We start from the raw sequence: 19,237 nt of genomic DNA, 5'->3' as shown, positions 1-19,237 counted from the left end.
ACTCCATTTCCAGGGGATCCGACAGCCTCTTCAGAAGGCATTGCACATGGGTGCACTTACACACATGCAAGCAAAACATTCATACACATAAAATAAAAATAATTTTTTTAGAGGGGAGAAAAAGTTTAAGACATTACTAAGATTCCTGAATTATTTCTTGAGTTTGTGATTTATTCAGATTCTTTCCTCTGTATTATGGAAAATGTTTGTCCACAAAGCTTTGTTAATAAGCAAAGGATGGTTTTTTAAAACAGAGGTTTGATGAAGAAAAATTTTCAGTATTAGAGTCTATGATGAAGAAAGATAAGACTAAAGACTTAAAGCTGCTATTAGGACGAGAAACCTAAGGGAAGAAGTTGACATTGTCACAGTATGTGTTTTTTTCATGTCAGAGTCAACAGAAATTTGTAGTATAAGATGAATTTTGTGTTTTCTGAGACATTTTTAGAATGACAAGCAAAGTAAATGTTGTATATATCATTGGATAAATCATGTTTCCTAAAGTACTAAAATAATAGTAATCATAATCAAAATCATAATAACAAGTTTGAATGGAGATCCCATGCACTGGTAGATAAATACTGCTGTCAGAAACCATAGGTTATTAAAGAAAAATCCCAGGGCTAGCTGTGGAATACTTTCCTATGAGCTGTTGGTCACTGAGGCTCCAGAGGCCACCCAAAGAGGACAGGCTCTTACCACTCTTCTTGGTTGCCACTAGGACTAGATGGTAAGAATCTATTGCTGAAGACACGTTTGGACACAGGACACAGAGAAATGAGCTGGAACTGAGCTAGACGCTTCTTCTCTGATGGCTGGCATTCATAGTGCCACAAGGTACTATGCAGACTGCTGGGAGACAAAAGTCATGAATGTTCTTATCTATTTGTAGATCCTATGTACTATAATACTGACCTAGCAGGAAAGATGTACCCTCTGGTGCAATAATGGCACGACTGTTTTATGGGTAACCAAACACTTTATAATTGGATCTGAGGCCCACTCCACAGGAGGGAATACATCTGGTCTTGTAATCCAGTCAAATGCCTATGGCCAAGGAGGTCATGGGCCCTAGGGGGGAATCTACTATTGCTATTTTGTTAATACATATTTAGTCAAACTGCCTTCTACATATTTATGTTTATATCCATAGACTAGTGATGTTGTCAGCCTCAGTTGGAGAAGCTTCTTTTTGCAGTTGACAATGGTTAAGGTAGAGACTTATAACTGGTCAAAGTGGTAAGAATAAGTGACTCTTGAGGGCTCGGTTCTAAACAGGACATCTATATCCCACCTCTGGGACCAAAAAACATCACAGAAGAGGGAGAAGATTTTAACAAAGGATGAGGAGGAGAACTATGAAATGCTATCTTCTGGATATGACCTGGCAGTAGTCATACACACACAGCAGCTGTGGGTATCTGCACAAGACCTACAACAGATTGGGTTCTTTGACATTCTATCATGAATGAAGGAGGGAATCATGAAGCCCCACTTTTCCATGAGGAACTTTTTATAGTTAGTGGCTGTAGAAGAATGAAAGTCATTTTCTTTAGTGGGGTAGCCACTGGTAAGATGCCCATGCTCTAGCAAACAGGTCCCCACCCATCCTCATACAAGCAATCCTGATAAGTTTAGTGAGTCACTAAAAAAGAAATGAAAGTAGGAGGGGGGCTGGTTCAAAGGAAAAGGGTTAGTAGGAATGGGAAGGAGACAAGAGAGTAGATATACCAGTATCAAACTGTCAAAAGTAATGTTTCCATACAATACCAATGACAGAGTTCTGTCATGGTGTTAGTGGTGCTGATGACTGCCCCTCTTGTCCCTGTGAGAATGGTGGCCTTTTACCTCCTGAGCTCCTCAGGTGTGGTGATGGCAGAAATAGTGCATCAATGGGCTACAAAGTTTTGTCTGAGGGTTCAGTTAAGGTGTAGAATGGCAGCAATGGTTTGGATCTAGATCCTGCTGGAGGCAGCTGATTTCCTGGAGCCTTGGGAGAAAGAAGAGAACACATATATGCCTCTGTGTTCCCATACAATAATAACAGATGCCTTAAAAGGGAGGAAGAGCTGAGCATGGTGGTATGTGCCTTTAACTCAGCATTAAGGATGCAGAGGGAGAGGCAAATGCAGCCTGGTTTCTGTGAGTTCAAGGTCAACCTGGTCTACATAGAGATTTCCAGGCTGTCTCAAAAAAATGGAGGAACAAATTCAGGAAGACTGACACCAACAGAAGATCATATTCACAAAGAGATGGAAAATAGATGTATTTACCTTAGCTTGTACCTGGAGAAGTTGAAGAGACTGATGCCTAAATCAAAGTGACATATCACAATGAGTTTATTAACAAAAGCTAAATTACACATAAAGGCACTTGAGATTATGACAGAAAAGCTGTTTACCAAATATACCAGCTTTGGTGGGTTTGGTGACTCCTCCAGGGACAACTGGATCACTTTAGCATCAAAAGGCTACAGATGAATGATGTGAGCGCTACAGTGTCCACAGAGCACTCCAACTCTGAGGAGCAGCAGTCTGAACAATTGCCACATGTGGGGAAGCACGCAAAGTCTTGCAGTGAGTGATGGGCACTACTCCAAGTGGACTTAAAGACAGTCAAGCTCCAGAACCTTCTCAAGGCATTTCTCTGGATATGGGAGAGGGCCTTTAGGTTATCCCTGTTAGATTAGGTAAGGAATTGGACCTACCCAGACTTTCTTGCTCACAAAACTCATGCACTGCCACGATCCAAATCAACTTTGTCCTGTTTTCCAGGAAGGGCACAGGATTATGGGTTTGAATGTGGCTCATAGCTTCTAAAGGCAGACTGTAAGAGACTATATCTTCCACTCAATTAGAAGCACACAAGAATTCTTGGCTCAAATAAGTAATTTTGACTTCTTAACAAAATTTTACTCTTCTTTGCCAACCTCCTGTAGCTGTCCAGGCCTTAAAGTTTTCTGGTTTCTGATGTTACCTAATGTTTCTTGTGCATAGGAAATGGAAGAAAACAAAATTCTCAAGTCATGATCCAATCTCAAAATTCCAAAGGAAGCTTTAGCCATGGCTGCACCAGATATGGAGGTCAGGAAAACCTCTAGAGTAGCCTCCTAGATAGCACAGCTGTGCCAGTGCACAGGCACCTCTGAAGCGGTATTTCTCACTTTAAAGCAGTCTCATTTCTGCTACCTCTATGCAGGACAGCAGTAAGAATTTCTTAATATGTAATAGGTAAAAAAACTTCATTCAAAATAAAAATTCTTACAAACACTACCCCTAACACCAAAGCCTATTCTAAAGCTAACACATCACCTGGGTTGTTAATACATCACAATATACTTAATTTGAAACCCGGGTCCAAAAGACTGAAATCCAACCTTCATCATAATAAAAGATGAGTAACTTGAGATTTATGGCGTGCAGCAAAGGATCCACGGAAGTACCTAGTCTCTCCAGCTTCCTTCTTTCTACAGGTAGCCATTTTCCACGACGCGACAGAGAAAGCCATGATGCTCTCTCAGAGATATTTCTGATGGTGCCCAGAGCATAGAACTCAGAGCCCCAAACTCAAGATCCAACCCACGCCATCGCCATGACTCTTCAGACCTATGGTCCCCCAGCTCGCACTGCTGCAGGAGCTGCTGCGCAATGACCAGAAGGGAACAGGCAAGCAATTGCCGCGAGGAGGCCGCAACCGAACCTCCTGTGGCAACTAGGGAGGAGGGGAGAAGAAGCCCTGGCACCAGGGAAGATGCCTGACATTATGACAAAGCAGAAGAGGAGGAATGGTGCGAGAGTGCCAGAGGCTGAGCACTAATAACAAATTACTGCTGCAGTCTGCCGCCAGATAGACCCCATGGCGTCCCCTTGATGTTACAGCACAGCAATCGCATAGGCAGCCATCACTAGCCCAGCACACGGGTCTCCAGAATTTAGGAAGTCAGGGGAGCTGAAGGCAAGCAGGAAGGGGAAGTGCTGGGAATCCTGGTTCTCAGGTGCTCGCCCCGCCCAGAGGAGGGGTGGGAAGGCCCCACGCAGTCCTGGTGGCTTGGTGGAGAGGAGGGACCTGGGCTTGAGAAAGCAAGCTGCACTACAGCTCATTTTCGGTGGTAGCCCAGGAGAGAAAGGATTTGGTTGTGTGGCATAAGATCCTTACTGTCAAGAGGAGCAAAACCTGACTAGAAGGACAATACTGCTACAGGGAAGAGCCAAAGACTTTGTGACAAAAGGAAAATATAACTGAACACGGACCTTCAACACTTGCAACCATTACGAAAAGATGTTCCGGGTTCTTTTCAAATAATTTTGCCAAATTTTTTGAATGGTATGCCTGAGGTCCATCAGTAGCATGCCAGTTCTCTTCACCTGGATGGTAAGCCAGGTAGCACTGCATTTGTAGCCGCTGAGCCAGGACCACCAAGAAGCCAGAGCACAATGTATACCCCGTTGCCGGACCGGAAGTTGCTTTGCCATGCCGCAAGGAGGGGGATGCCCTGGCATGGGGGGTGGGGGGGCTGCATAGCATCAGGACAAAAAGGGCAGCAATGGCGTGAGAGAGTTACCTGCCTGACACTGAGCAGTAACAACACTGAGCAGCAACAAATTACTGTTGCAGTCAAGGCCAGCTGGACCCCATGTTGTCCCTTGAAGTACAAAGTGGGATTTGGCACAGCCAGCGCCTGGGCAGCCACCATTTGCCCAGCACACAGGTCTCGAGGATCTAGGGGCCTCGGGAGCTGAAGGCAAGCAGGAAGGGGTGGTGCTGGGAATCCTGGTTCTATAGCACATGCCCCGCCCAAAGGAGGGGTGGGAAAAACCAAAACTGTCTTTTGTCCTTCACAGGAATGAGAGACCTGGGCTCTGGAAATCAGGATGCGCCAGAGCTCATTTTTGCTGGACCCCATGGGTGACCATATTTGACTCTGTAAGTTCCCCACTGACAAGAGGAGAAAACGGTGATCAAAAGAAGAATAAAATGTAAATCTCTCATTCTGCACTTGCAAACATTCCAAAAGAAGTTCCAGTTCATTTTCAAAATATTTTTATGAAGCCTGTGAAATTGGAAGCATAATACTTCTGAGTATGCCAAAGAGCTGCTTGGTGCTTTCCTACATGCTATACAAACTTTTGTATATAATGGGTTTATTAAACATTCCCAAAATTACATATTGTGGGTAGGCTATTTTCTTCCAGGACCCTAAGTAGTGCCTCTCAACATGGTTTTTATAAATTTGTTTCTTGTCTTAATACAAAATACCACACAGAATATTTGAAAATTTTTAAACAAAGTAGGAGCAAGCTGTATGAAATATGCAAGCACTCAATTAAAAAATTGAAAAAAATAACAGTAACAATAGAAGACAAAAAGTATTCCCTGAAAACTAACTAGAAGTCAAATCTAATTTTGCCTTTTGTCATTTCTCACACAACACTAGCTTTCCAGCACAGGCCAGCATTCTTAGAAGCCCATTAAGAAATCCTCCCTGTCTGGAGAGCAGTGTCTGAACAAGAGCACCCCACCCAGTGAAGGCTAAATAGCTGCTGGCCACTTGACCCTCCTGCTTCCAGCATCCCTAGAAAGAAATCTGAACTTAGATTCCCCTGTCCTGTAGGAGGACCAAAGTACCTGTGCCTCCCCAGCAGCTAATTCTGTGTAAATGGAGGCCACTTTCCACGAGGATTATTTACCATCCTCAGCAAGCATGCAAACACCTAGTCTCAGTCTCCAGTCCTCACGTCCCAGGATTTCCATCAGTGTATATTTTAAATAGTCTCTTGCAAAAAAAAAAAAGTGAAAAAATGGTATGAACAGTGCAAAACACTAACCATCTTAGTTGCTCTTTCACACAATATTCTCCACAGAGTTTATCCAAGTCCTAAATTTTTGGAAGAGACTAAAAATCTGCCTCAGTATTAGTACAAACAAACACCAACATTCACTGGAACAAGGCGGCCATATGGGAAACAATCTGTTCCAGGTTCCATTTCTTCCTGGATGGGTTGTTTTCTTAGGATGACCCTGTGTCCAACCCTCTGTGTCTCTTTCCCTTCCTTCTTTCCTTTGTTGGCTCCTCCTTGCCTCCTACCTCCCTCCCTCACTCTCTCCTTGTTTTGCGTGTGCTGGAGATGAAATCCCGCGTCTTGCGTTTTAGGCGCTGTGCCTAAATTTTGAGACACATTTTGATCCCCAGAGAGATTTGATTTCCCCCCTTATTTAATGCGGTGTTAATACCATCCTTAGGATGCTCATTTCTGAAATGTGTTACATTTCCTTTGAGTTCCTCATCATCCGTGCAAGTTCCGGAAGCACAGGCATAGGACAGACCAGCCACAGGCTGAAGCCCATGCTCAGCACAAACAATCCCAACTCCGGAGTAGCGCGCGGCCCAGGGTAGGTACTCCCGGTGGGGCAAAGGTTCCACTGAAGTATCTAGTCCCTCCTGCCTCTTTCTCTCTACAGGTAGCCGTTTTCCACGACGCGACAGAGAAAGCCATGATGCTCTCTCAGAGATATTTCTGATGGTGCCCAGAGCATAGAACTCAGAACCCCAAACTCAAGATCCAACCCACGCCATCGCCATGACTCTTCAGACCTATGGTCCCCCAGCTCGCACTGCTGCAGGAGCTGCTGCGCAATGACCAGAAGGGAACAGGCCAGCAATTGCCGCGAGGAGGCCGCAACCGAACCTCCTGTGGCAACTAGGGAGGAGGGGAGAAGCCCTGGCACCAGGGAAGATGCCCAACGTCAAGAGGAAACAGAAGGGGAGGAAGGGTGCGAGGGGTTTACCTGCCAGAGGCTGAGCACTAATAACAAACTACTGCTGCAGTCTGCCGCCAGCTCGACCCCATGGCATCCCTTGATGTAAAAATGGGTTCCAGCACAGCAACCAAGTAGGCAGCCATCACTGGCCCAGCACAAGGGTGTCCAGAGTCTAGGAAGTCAGGGGAGCTGAAGGCAAGCAGGAAGGGGAAGTGCTGGGAATCCTGGTTCTCTGGTGCTCGCCCCGCCCAGAGGAGGGGTGGGAAGGCTCCACGCAGTCCTGGCGGCTTGGTGGAGAGGAGGGACCTGGGCTTGAGAAAGCAAGCTGCACCACAGCTCATTTTCGGTGGTAGCCCAGGAGAGAAAGGATTTGGTTGTGTGGCATAAGATCCTTACTGTCAAGAGGAGCAAAACCTGACCAGAAGGACAATACAAGGGAAAACGCTCATTCAACATTTGGAAAATGTAAAAAGGATTCTGCAGTTCGATTTCAAATATTTTTTGAAAATAATTTGAATTGTACCTTCAATATCTTCAAGTCTCAATTTTCTCCAACCAAGGGAAAAGCTAGTTCCCAAGACCAGGCAGTGCTGCTGGTTCCCATGGATCCTTTCTGTGCACTCGTCCTGTCAGCATTTCAGAGTGACACAGGTGTGCTCCAAACTGCCTAGGTGACATGGGTCTGTGCCACTTCCCAGAAAATGACAGAGAGCCTCTTGGGTCTGTGTTTGGTTCTGTGGAGTAAGATTTCTATAGGGAAGAGCAAACAATTGTGACCAAAGGAAAATACGACTGAACACGGACATTCAACACTTGCATCCACTATGAAAAGATGTTCCAGTTCTTTTCAAATAATTTTGCCAATTTTTTTGAATGGTATGCCTGAGGTCCGTCCAGACCATGCCAGTTCTCTTCACCTGGATGGCCGCGAGGTAGCGCTGTGTTTGTAGCCGCTGAGGCAAGACCACTAAGAAGCAGGAGCACAATATATACCCCGTTGCTGGACCGGAAGTTGTGGCATGCCGCAAGGAGGGGGATGCCCTGGCACGGGGCGGGGGAAGGGGCAGGAATGGCGCGCGCGAGTTACCTGTCTGATGCTGAGCAGTAAGGACGAATTACCAGCTGGACCCCATGTCGTCCCTTGAAGCATAAAGTGGGATTTGGCACTGCCAGCGCCTGGGCAGCCACCACTTGCCCAGCACACAGGTCTCCAGAATGCCGGGGGCTTAGGAGCTAAAGGCAAGCAGGAAGGGGTGGTGCTGGGAATCCTGGTTCTGTAGCACATGCCCCGCCCAAAGGAGGGGTGGGAAACCCAAAACTGTCCTACCTGCTTCACAGGGAAGAGAGAGCTGGGCTCTGGAAAACAGGTTGCACCACAGCTCCTTTGTGCTGGAAGCCAGGGGAAAGCATGTTCCCCAATGACAAGAGGAGAAAACGGTGATTAAAAGAAGGATAAAATGGAAACCTCTCATTCCACACTTGCAAATATTCCAAAAGAAGTTCCAGGTCATTTTAAAAAATTTTTGATGAAGCCTGTGAAATAGGAAGCATAGTGCTTGTGTATGTCCCAAACAGCTGCATTCTGTGCAAAACTTTGCAAATAATGGCTTAAGCTTTCCCCAAATTGACCATTTTGAGTAGTTTATTTTCTCCTAGGACCCTAAGGAAGGCCTCTTATGTGTTATATTTTTTATAAATTTATTTCTCATTCTAATTCATAATATCACACCCAATATAGAAAGTTTTCAAACAAAAGTATGATCCTCTCTGAATTTTGCAAAAATTCAACTTAAAAAACTTTAAAAAAGTTAATAGCAGTAAGAACTGTAGAAGAATAAAGAGTATTTTCTGAAAAGGCACTAGAAGGCAAAACTCGTATCTTATGTCATTTCTCACATACCACCAGCTTCTCACCACAGGCCACCATTCTCACAAGTCCAATATGATGTCCTCCCTGTCTGGAGGGCAATGTCTGAATAGGAGTCCTGGCATCAATGACACCCAGTGAATTCTCACCAGCTGCTGTCTCATGCAGAGACCCTCCTGCTTCTAGCATCCATAGAAAAGAGTCTCAGCTTGGGACTCAACAGCCTGCAGGGGAGAGGCCCCCTTCATGTCAGGGGGTGTGAGAGACCAAAACTCCTATGCCTCCTGAGCAGGTACTTCTGTAGCCTTAGTGACCACCTTCCACCAGGACTATTTGCCATCCTCTGCGAGCAGCAAATCACCTAATCTCAGTCTTCAGTCCTCATTTCCCCTGATTTCCATCAGTGAAGCTATTTTTAATCTGTTCTCTATCACACAATACTTTCCAGAGCTTATCCAGGCCCTAATATTTTGGAAATTATAGTAAAACTCTGCTTCAATATTAGTTCCAAGAAATACCAACACACTGGGTCAAGCACTCGGCTTAATTTTTTCCTGGATGGATTGTTTCCCTAGTATGACTGTCTCTCTGAGTCTCCGTCTCTTTCTCTTGCTTCTGCTCTTTGTTCCCTCCTCCCTTCCCACTTCCCTCACTCCCTTTATTTTTGTGTGTGTGCTGGACTTGAAATTTGGGGCTTTGCATTTTAGGTGCTGTGTCATTGAAACACATTATTTTTAACTTTTAAAAAGCTTTACTGAGAATTTCATACATGCCTATAAGGTGTTCTGATCAAATCCATGCATACTCCCTCCCCTCCAATTCCTTCTATATCTCCCCATAGCTTTTTCCTGACATCTTCCTGTATTCTTTTTTTATGGGAATTTTTGCTACTCTAACCTACCCCCCTCTGAAGAGATAACCCTAAAATTTTTAGGGATTAGATAAGATTCCCAAATACTGTTCACGTTTTTTGGCCTTTAGAACAGAGTATGTTGCTAAGAGGTCCAAGGACATTTTGACTTTTAGTCAAGAAACTGGCCACATTTTTATCCCAAGATTGATTTCCCCCTTATTTAATGAGTGGTCTTTATGACCTCCTTCAAATGCTCATCTCTATGGAATTTGTTACATTCCCTTTTGAGTCCTAATCATCCATGAACATTCTGGTAGCACAGCAAGAGGCTTGGCCAGCTGTACACTTGAGCACACCCTCAGTGCAAAACGTCCTAGCACTGAAGTCTTCTGGTTCCATGGTAGGTATCCTGTGTGCTTCGAAGGAGCCCTAAGTTTTCTAGACTTTCCTCACATACCCTCTCTATGGTCAACTACTTCTAGACCCAGGACAGAGGAAAGTCTTGGTGCTATCTCAGAGGCTTTCCTGAGCCTGACTCCCACACAAAGCTCAGAGCCCCCAACTCATGGTCTGACCCACACCATAGGTCTTCTGCTGCAGGATCCCCTAGACAGAATTGTGGTTGGAATCACCAGGGCTGGGCAACCAAGGAGCAGCTGCACAGCTGCTCTACCCCAAGCCTCTAGGGCAAGGGTTAACAAGAGGACCTTCCCTGGGACCAGGGAGTCTGCCCAGCATCATGACAAAAGTAAAGGGCAGGAATGGCGCAAAGAGTTGCCTGCCTGAAGATGACCACTAATGACAAATTACTCTTGCTGGACCAGGTGGTCCCCACAGTGTGGCTTGCAGGGGAGGTGCTGGGAATTGTGGTTCTGTGGTGCTTGCCCCATCCAAGGAGGGGTGGGATGTCTCCAGACAGTCCCAGGTGTCCCAATCCCAGTCCTCATTCCTCATTTCCCCTGATTTCCATCAGTGAAGTTATTTTAAATCCTTTCTCTTTCACACCATATTTTCACAGAATTTATCCAGGCCCTGACGTTTTGTAAATTAGAATAAAACTCTGCTTCAATATTAATTCCAAGAAACACCAACACACTGGAACAAGCAGAGAGTATGGTAAAAAAAAAATCTGTGCCTGACTAACTTGGGTTCAGTTTTTCCTGGATAGATTATTTTTAGTCTGAGCATCAGTCCGACCGTCAATCTCTCCTTCTGTTCTTTCTTTTGTTCATTTTTTGTTCCTTGTTTCCTCCTTTCCTCCCGTGTGTGTGTGTGTGTGTGTGTGTGTGTGTGTGTGTGTGTGTGTGTGTGTGCTGTGCTTGAAATCCAGAGCTTTACAGTTTAGGTGCTGTATCATTGAGACACATTTCAATCCCAAGATTGATTTCCCCCTTATTTAATGAGTGGCCTTTATTCTGTCCTTTGGATGCTCATATCTATGGAATTTGTTACATTTCCTTTCTGGTCCTAATCATCCATGAACATTGTGGTAGCACAGGCAGAGGGCTGGCCAGCTGCTCAATTGAGCATAGATTCAGTGCAAAACTGCCCTGGCACCGGGGTCTTCTGGGTCCATGGTGGGGTTCCAGGGAGTCTGCCTAGCATCACAACAAAACAGAAGAAGGACATGGCTGGAGGGATTTTCCTGTGGGAAGTTAAGCATGAATGGCAAATTACTGTTTTCATCCCTGGACAGCTGTACTCCATCAGCCACCTCTAGGTAGCTGTGACTTGCCCAGCACACAGTTCTCCAGGAGGGCTTGGGAGCTGAAGGCAAGAGGGAAGATGAGGTGCTGGGAATTCTGGTTCTGTGGTTCCCCATGCCCAAAGGAGTGGTGGGATAGCCCATTACATTCATGCATGCTTCATAGCAATGAGAGACGTGGGCTTGAGAAAGCCAGGTCCCCAACAGGTCAACTTTATTGGCAGCTTAGGAGAGAACCTGTTTGGCTCTGAAGAGTAAGATCCCTACTGGCAAGGGAAGAAATTGGTGACCAAAGAAACAGTGCAACAAAAAGTGCTCATACAACACTTGCAAACATTAAAAAAAAAAGATGTTTCATTTTGTTTTCAAATAATTTTGTAAAATGATTTGGGATGGTATATTCGAGGTCATTAAAGTCTTCACTTTGTCCAACTTAATGAAAAGCAGGTTCCCAAGACCAGGCAGTGCTGCTATTTGCCAGAGGACCAGTAGTGGTTTTGTTGTAAGCATGCTTTATTTCTGAGCCATCTCCCAGGCCTCTGGTTCTAGTTCTTATAGAAGCCCACTTGTTGTTCATTGGGACTATCTGGGCATGATTTTTTTTTTCCAAGCATGGCAGGTGACCCTGGAGGGACAGGTGTCGCAGTGGCCCCCACCATTTACCCCAGGCATTGCATGACTGCCTTAGATCCTAAATCCAATACTCAATTAATATTTGCTAATATAATGAGTGTGTTATCTTTAGCATGATGTTTTCTTCTTATGTAAAATTAATGTTTATCATTGTTTTACTTTCAGTTAAAACAATTGAATATCCATATAGCCCATTGATGAGCTAAATTATCTTTATAAAATTATTAAAATTAGGACTGGAGCAATGGCTCTCAGCAGTTACAAGCACTTCCTGGTTTTGCCAAGGACATGGGTTCAATTCCCAGCACCCACATCATGGTTCACAAGTGTCCCTAACTCCGGTTCCAGGGAATCTGACGCCCTCTGCTGACTTCCACAGGTACTGCAGGCATGTGGTGAGCATAGACACATGCAGGTAAAACATGCATAAGTGTAAAATAAATTAAATTTTTGTGAATTTACTTGAAATAAGTTTTCCCTAAGTATTCTTGCCTTTCCTTGAATTTCAGCTCTTCTTTTGTTTTCTTTGTCTTTTTTTCTTTTTGAGGCAGGATCTCACTGTGTAGCCATGCCTGGCCTGGAACTTGCTATGTAGACCAGATTGTCCTAGAACTCATAAAGGTCCATCCTGCTTATGCCTCCTGAGTGCTGGAAATAAAGGCAAGAGCCACCATGCCACCCTTGAAACACCTTCATTTTTCAAATGAGGGGATTACAGGTGTTGGTTATTAAATTTGGTGAGGCTTTGTTGACCCCTTTAATTTCCTTTATGAATTTACTCTGATGATGTTTAAAGAAAAACAAATCTTCCCCAGTACAGAAGTCTTTCAAGTGAGAACTTAATCCACCTCTGCCCAGGTACACGGTTCGGAATAACTACTCTCACATGAAACAATCCCAGGACATTGCCCTGGACTGTCTGTTTGAAATTCTCATAACTCTTAGGCCTCCTTCCATTCCCTGCTAGCTGGGCAGTAATCTTCTCTAAGGTGGCCCAGGCCCCTGAATACCTCCTGGGCAAAGGCTGGTAGCAATCTTTTTACATTTCCGGCCAATGTATGTAATCACAAACCCAGCTGCCTTCTCAAGGTGAGGAGGGTTGTGGGGAGGGGTTAAGGCTCAGGATTTCACCTCACAGGCAGTGGGAAAGGAAAAGAGCATCTGACTCCACCCTGGTGGAATTTCCCCACTAACACCTAGGCTACGAATCTCAGCTGCCTGGCTCTGGGTCTCTCCCTGCTTTTCTTCCTTCACATTAGGGAGGAATGTTCATCTTTTCCTGTTTCCCCACAGAAAACCTAATCAAATCCTTTTATCCTGTCCCCTATTCTCTGGACTGACAACAGTTCCAATCACTGTGCCCGGCAACCAAGGTCTCCAGAACCTTGGTGGCTTTGAGAAGATTTGCTTTGGTGGAGCCTGTTAAAGTTCCCCAAAGAACTCCCACACTTTAGACTGAACTCCCTGCAAGGCTCACCAACTGATTAGCACGCAGGAGATTGTGGAGAGTCTGGAATGTTGCAGATCTGGAGCCTATTCACACATTATCTGGGGATATCTTTAACCCTATAAATAGCCAAACGTTGCCTACCTCTGTTACTGAATTAACATTCTTGTGACTAATAAAATGTATTAGCTTGCTGGGCATGGTGGCACAGGCCTTTAATCCCAGCACTTGGGAGGCAGAGGCAGACGGACATTTGTGAGTTCGAGGCCAGCCTGGTCTACATAGTGAATTCCAGGACAGATGGAGCTACAGGGAGACCCTGTCTCAAAAAGACAAAAAAAATGTATTAACTTAACAGACCACCAGTTCTCACCAATCAAAAAGCTAAGAATGTCATCCAATAGCATCTGAAACCTATAGCAGAAACCTCCTTGCTTTGCCATGACCTGCCTACTAAATGTATCTACCACTGTATTTGAAAAGTGTCTTGACTTATGACTTTTCTTTGTTCTGTTACTATAAAAATGTAAGGCAACTGTTACCACGTTGGAACACGGAATTCGTGGTAACCTGAATCTGTGTTCCCGGGCCATGATCACTCATATTTGGCTCCAGAATAAACTATCTCTTATCCTCTTTGAGGTGAGAGTTATGGTTTTGCCTTAACAAGCCCAACATGCAGGACTCCCATGCTGCAAAGCCTCACCTCTTTCCATGCAAGCCGAGGTACTCAACATCACCAGTTGGTAGAGAAATACACATAAAACTACGAGGGACACCACTTCTTACCTATTAGGATGACTAGAATAAAAATAAAATGGAAAATAAGAGGCGTGGTGAGATTGTGGAGAAAATTTGAAGTTGTCATGCACGGTTGGTGGGTGATACAAATGAAAGCAGAGACTGGTGAGCAGATTGGCACTTGGCCTGAAAGCTGTGTCTACAGGAAAACCATAGTAGATATTCATGTGGCAACAGGAATGGCAACATCATTCATATGGTGAAAAGTGGGAAATATCCAAAGACTCATTAATTAATGATTAAATGAAATATTTAACCCATGCTATGTCTTGTATAATACATTATAATATTCTAGAATGAAGTATTGAGATATGTGACAATATTTGGGTGAATCTCGACAATATTGATACAGGAAAGAAGCCACACACAAACACTACTTTTGGGGGGGTTTTGAGACAATGACTCGTCTTCCTGTTTGGCCTTCAGCTTACAGAGATACTTCTTCCCTATGCCTCCAGAGTACTGGCATTACAGGAGAGTGTTACCACACCTAGCCATTTTTTTGTATTCTTATTTAATTCTCCTTCCCTCTCCCTCTCCCCTCACCCCTGTGTGTGTGTGTGTGTGTGTGTGTGTGTGTGTGTGTCTGTGTCTGTGTCTGTGTGACATGTACATGGTGCATGCACTTGGGTGTGCAAGGGTGTAGGCCCATGCTTGTCCTTGAGGAGACCAGAAAAGGATGTTAGGTATCTTCCTCTATCATTCTCCATCTTATTTTCTCACTAAACTGGCTAGCCCATCTGGCTAAGACTCCAGGGATCCAACTGTCTCCTCACCCCAACACTGAGCTTACAGACACATGCAGCCATGACTATTAATGTGGGTGCTGGGGATTTGAACCCAGGTCCTCATGTTTGCATAGCAAATGATTTTACCCACTGAGAGAGCTCCTCTGCCTCTTTGTGTATTTTCATTTTGGATTATAAATTATAACAGAGAAATACAGAAACAAAGTGGCCAGCTCAAGGATTTATGACAAACTCTGGTTTCTATAATAAGTACATCAGCATTCCTGACACACTCAGCACCTTTCACAATCATTGATCCCTCCTTCACCTAACTGAAGAGATGACTAGGGGCTGGAGAGATAACTCAGAAGTTCAGAGCAATGGCTACTCTTTCAGAGGACTCGGGGTTCAGTTCCCAGCACTCACATGGCAGCTAACAATTGTCTGTAACTCCAGTTCCAGGGGATCTGACATCCTTTTCTGACCACCATGGGCACTGCATGCACATGGTGCACTTACATAAATGCAGACAAAACACTCATCCACATGAAATAAAAATAAATAAAAACTTAAAGGTTTGTAAAAAGAGGTAACTATTTCCTCTTACTTTGGTAGTAACTATCTTGAAACACTTCATTTTAGATGACCCTATTTACATGAATTATCCAGAGTAGATAAAACTAGATAGAAGTAAAATTGATTGCTGCTTGCCAGGAGAGTAGAAGGAATGGGAATGGCCACATTTGGATATAGGCTTTTTTGTTTTGTTTTTAATATTTCATTTTTTAAATTTTATGTGTATGACTGTATTGCCTGCGTGTATGTAAGTGCACCTGTGTCATGCAATGCCTGCAGAGATAAGAAAAGGTCCTCTGCAAGAGCAGCCAGTACTATTAACCACTAAGCCATCTCTCCAGCTCCTTGGTTTGTTTTTTTGAGGCAGAATCTTCCAAATGTAGCCCAGACTGGACTTGAATTCACCTCCCTCTTGCCTCGACCTCCTTTGTGCTAGGATTATAGGTACATGCCATTGCCTAGCTTGGGTATGGGCTTTTTTTTTGAGAATGAAAATGTGCTAAAATTGATAGTGATATAGGAGCCACAATTTTGCCAATATGCTAAGAACAATGAGTTTTGTGAAATCCACAGTAGCAAACTATATAGAATATGAAATGCCCCATCAGTAATAAAGAGTTTATACCAGAGAATCAAGAGTGATTTACAGCTAGTGCTGCCCTTCATTTATGTGGAATTGGACTTGATTCAAGCACAAATGAATGTGGGACAATCAGTCAATGAGAGATAGAACAATCAGTGAGACATATGACAGTTATGTAATATGATTCCAAATTGTAGTTTCATTGTGTTTTAATCTGTTCTTTAAGGCAGGCTCATTTCTAAAGACATATTTCTCACTGAATTTGTTTATTAATATCTGGGTAGGCAATACATCAACACATACTTAATAGCTGTCACTGTTTAATTATGATGATCCTGAGACTCCTTTTCTGGCTGGTGTAGTGGTTTGAATGAGAATGTCCCTCATAGGCTCCAAGTATTTGCACATTTTGCCCTAGTTGGTGGCGCTGTTTTGGGAGGTCTTAGGTGCAGCCTTGCTGGAGGAAGCGCATTTATGTGCACATGTCTGTGAGCGTATGTTACATATGTGCCGGTGCTCATGGAAACCAGAAAAGGACATCAGATCCCTTGGAGTTGGAGTTATAGGCAGCTGTGAGTCACCTGACATGGGTGCTAGGAACCTTAACTTGGATTCTCTAAAGAACCACCACTCCAACTCCAGAATGAGGTTTGTTTTTGTTTTTTAAAGAGATAAAATCATAGGGCCCAGCATGATGATATATGCCTTTAATCCCAGCACTCCAGAGGCAGAGGCAGGTGGATCTCTGTAAGTTCAAGGCCAGCCTAATTTACATAGCAGGTTCTAGGCAAGGGCTACTCAGTGATACCTTATTTGGGAAAGGGAAAGAGAAAGAGGGAAAGAGGGAAAGGGAAAGGGGGGGAGGAGAGGGAGAGGAGAAAGGGAAAGGGGAGAGAGAGGAGAAAGAGAAAGAAAAAGGGAGACAGGGAAGAAAGGAAGAAGGAATGAAGGAAGGGAGGGAGGGAGGGAGGAAGGAAGGAAGGAAGGAAGGAAGGAAGGAAGAATCTAAGATGATAGCCCAGTTTGTAAAGTGCCTGCTTTACAAGCATAAGAACATGAGTTCTATCCTGAGCACCTATGTAAAAAGCTGTATGCGGTGGTGTATACTTGTAATCCCAGCACTGATGAGGCAGAGACAGGAGGGCCCTTGGGTCTTGCTGGCCAGACATCCTAGCCCAATCAGGGAGCTCCAGGTTCAGTGAGAAAACAAGGTTCAAACACTGAAGCTTGTCATCTGGCCTCCACATACTTTCATACTTGCATACACATATGCATCTGCACACACATAAAGACACATGTAAAAGTATATGAAGTCATTTGCTGTTTATTATTTGATTATTTATGTATAACCAGATAATTGTGGTATATTGAATTATAGGAAGCCTTGACTCTCGTGAGTATGAGCTTAACATTCTCTAGGTGGGGCTTAGTTTTATATCCTACAACAAAAAGCATAAATGCTTAGTCACAGTTGTATATTTAATATGCTATGAATTTTTAAAGTACTTCTGTTCCCGTGTTGTTGTTGTTAATAGAATTGTTTCATTCCTGCTAGTCACAATGGTTTGTACTCTAACATCTTTAGTTGTGATAATCTAGTTTCTCTAATAATTCTGTTAATGTGCTGTGAAAGAGAAAAAAATTGAGTATACAATGCCTAGGACATAAAATTGTGAATTGTAGGCACTGGGGAGATGACTCAGTGGGTAAAGTGCTTGACACCTAAGCATGACAATGAGAGTGAAGATCCCTAGTATCCACATAAATGCTGGGCAGGCATGGCAGCCAGTTTGTAATCTCAGCACTCAGAAGGCAGACACAGGGAATCCCAGGAGATAGCTGGCTAGCTGGACTAGCTGAATTAGTGAGCCCTGTGTTCACTGAGGGCCCCTGACTCATATATATATATATATGAGTGGCTGAGGAAGTAACCTGTCATCACCCTCTGGCATGCATGTGTATCACACACATACATAGGTACAAAACTTTTAAAAATTTTGTACAAATTAAAATGTCTGCATTCTGGTGCTCAACACAACAAATAAAATCTCAATTATAAAGACAAAATAATTTAGAAATTGTAGAGTCACAAAAGTCAGTCAGTATCCTTTCTACCCATTTGAACATAAACATCTTATAAATTTAGTATGTAATATTTGGACTTCCAGTTGAATCAAATTATAGAACTTTTTTTTTGAGTCAAAGTCTCCCTATAGTCCCAGCTAGCCTGAACCTCACTATGGAGATGAGGCTGGCCTAGATCTCACAGAGATCCGCCCATCTCTGCTTTACAAGTACTGGGATTAAAGGTGTGTGCCATCATACCTAGCCAGAATTTTGTCTTAATACAGTGATTGATTATATACTTACATCCATAAATTATTAAAAACTTTAAATTAAATATTACATATATTTAGCATTTAGTTGTTTTTCCCATAGCTACAGTTTTTAAAAAAATTTTATTTATTATTTTTATTTTGTGTGTATGAGTGTATTGCCTGCATGTATGTGAGTGCACCTGTGTTGTGCAATGCCTCAGAGGTCAGAAGAGGGCTTTGGATTCCCCTGGAACTGGAGTTAAGGACGGTTTGTAACCAACATGTGGGTTCTTGGAATCGAACCTGGGTCCTCTGCAAGAGCAGTCAGTGTTTTTATCTGCTGAGCCATCTCTCCAGCCCCCCATAGCTACAGTTTTAGAATTATAAATCAACAAATTATAATTATATTATCTGTGGGATATAAGGTGATGTTATGTATATGAGAGAAGTCATTAAATCCAACTAATTAGCATATCTACCACTTCAATTACTTTTAATTTTTGTGATGAGAACATTAAAAATTCGCTCTTTTGGGTGGGCAAGATGGCTCAGTGGGTAAACACACTTCCCGCCAACCCTGACTGAGGACCTGAGTTCAATCCTTGGGACCCACCTAGTGGAAGGAGAGTACCATCTCTCACAAGTTGTCCTCTGAGCTACACATACACACACATGTGTGCGGACAAACACACACATACACACACACACACACAATAGGGGCTGGAGTGTTGGCTCAGTGGTTAAGAGCACTGGCTGCTCTTTCAGAAGACCTGAGTTCGATTTTCAGCCCCACATGGAGGCTAACAACCATTTGTAACTCCAGTTCCAAAGGACTCTGATGCCCTCTTCTGACCTCTGGAGGCATGGCACGGCATGGGTGCACTTACAAACATGCAGCCAATACACTCATAAAATAAAAATAAAATATTTGAAAAAAATAAGTGTGATACAAAATTTAAAAAATTTA

The 19,237-nt window shown here is 43.6% G+C and overlaps 1 long non-coding RNA gene across 3 annotated transcripts in view; it reads right to left on the bottom strand.

The window, feature by feature from the left end:
* LOC115069901 overlaps positions 1 to 6,954 on the bottom strand; it is a 45,587-nt gene extending 38,633 nt beyond the window's left edge. For all 3 annotated transcript variants that reach the window (XR_003849143.1, XR_003849145.1, XR_003849144.1), the window contains exon 1: positions 6,787 to 6,954. This is a non-coding gene — a long non-coding RNA (uncharacterized LOC115069901). The remainder of the gene's footprint in view (positions 1 to 6,786) is intronic.
* Positions 6,955 to 19,237: the final 12,283 nt, after the last annotated feature.

This window comes from Nannospalax galili, unplaced genomic scaffold, assembly GCF_000622305.1.
Source record: "Nannospalax galili isolate Female #2095 unplaced genomic scaffold, S.galili_v1.0 scaffold3135, whole genome shotgun sequence".
NCBI classification, from domain to species: Eukaryota; Metazoa; Chordata; class Mammalia; order Rodentia; family Spalacidae; genus Nannospalax; species Nannospalax galili.
This window is presented reverse-complemented; position numbering and strand designations above follow the sequence as displayed.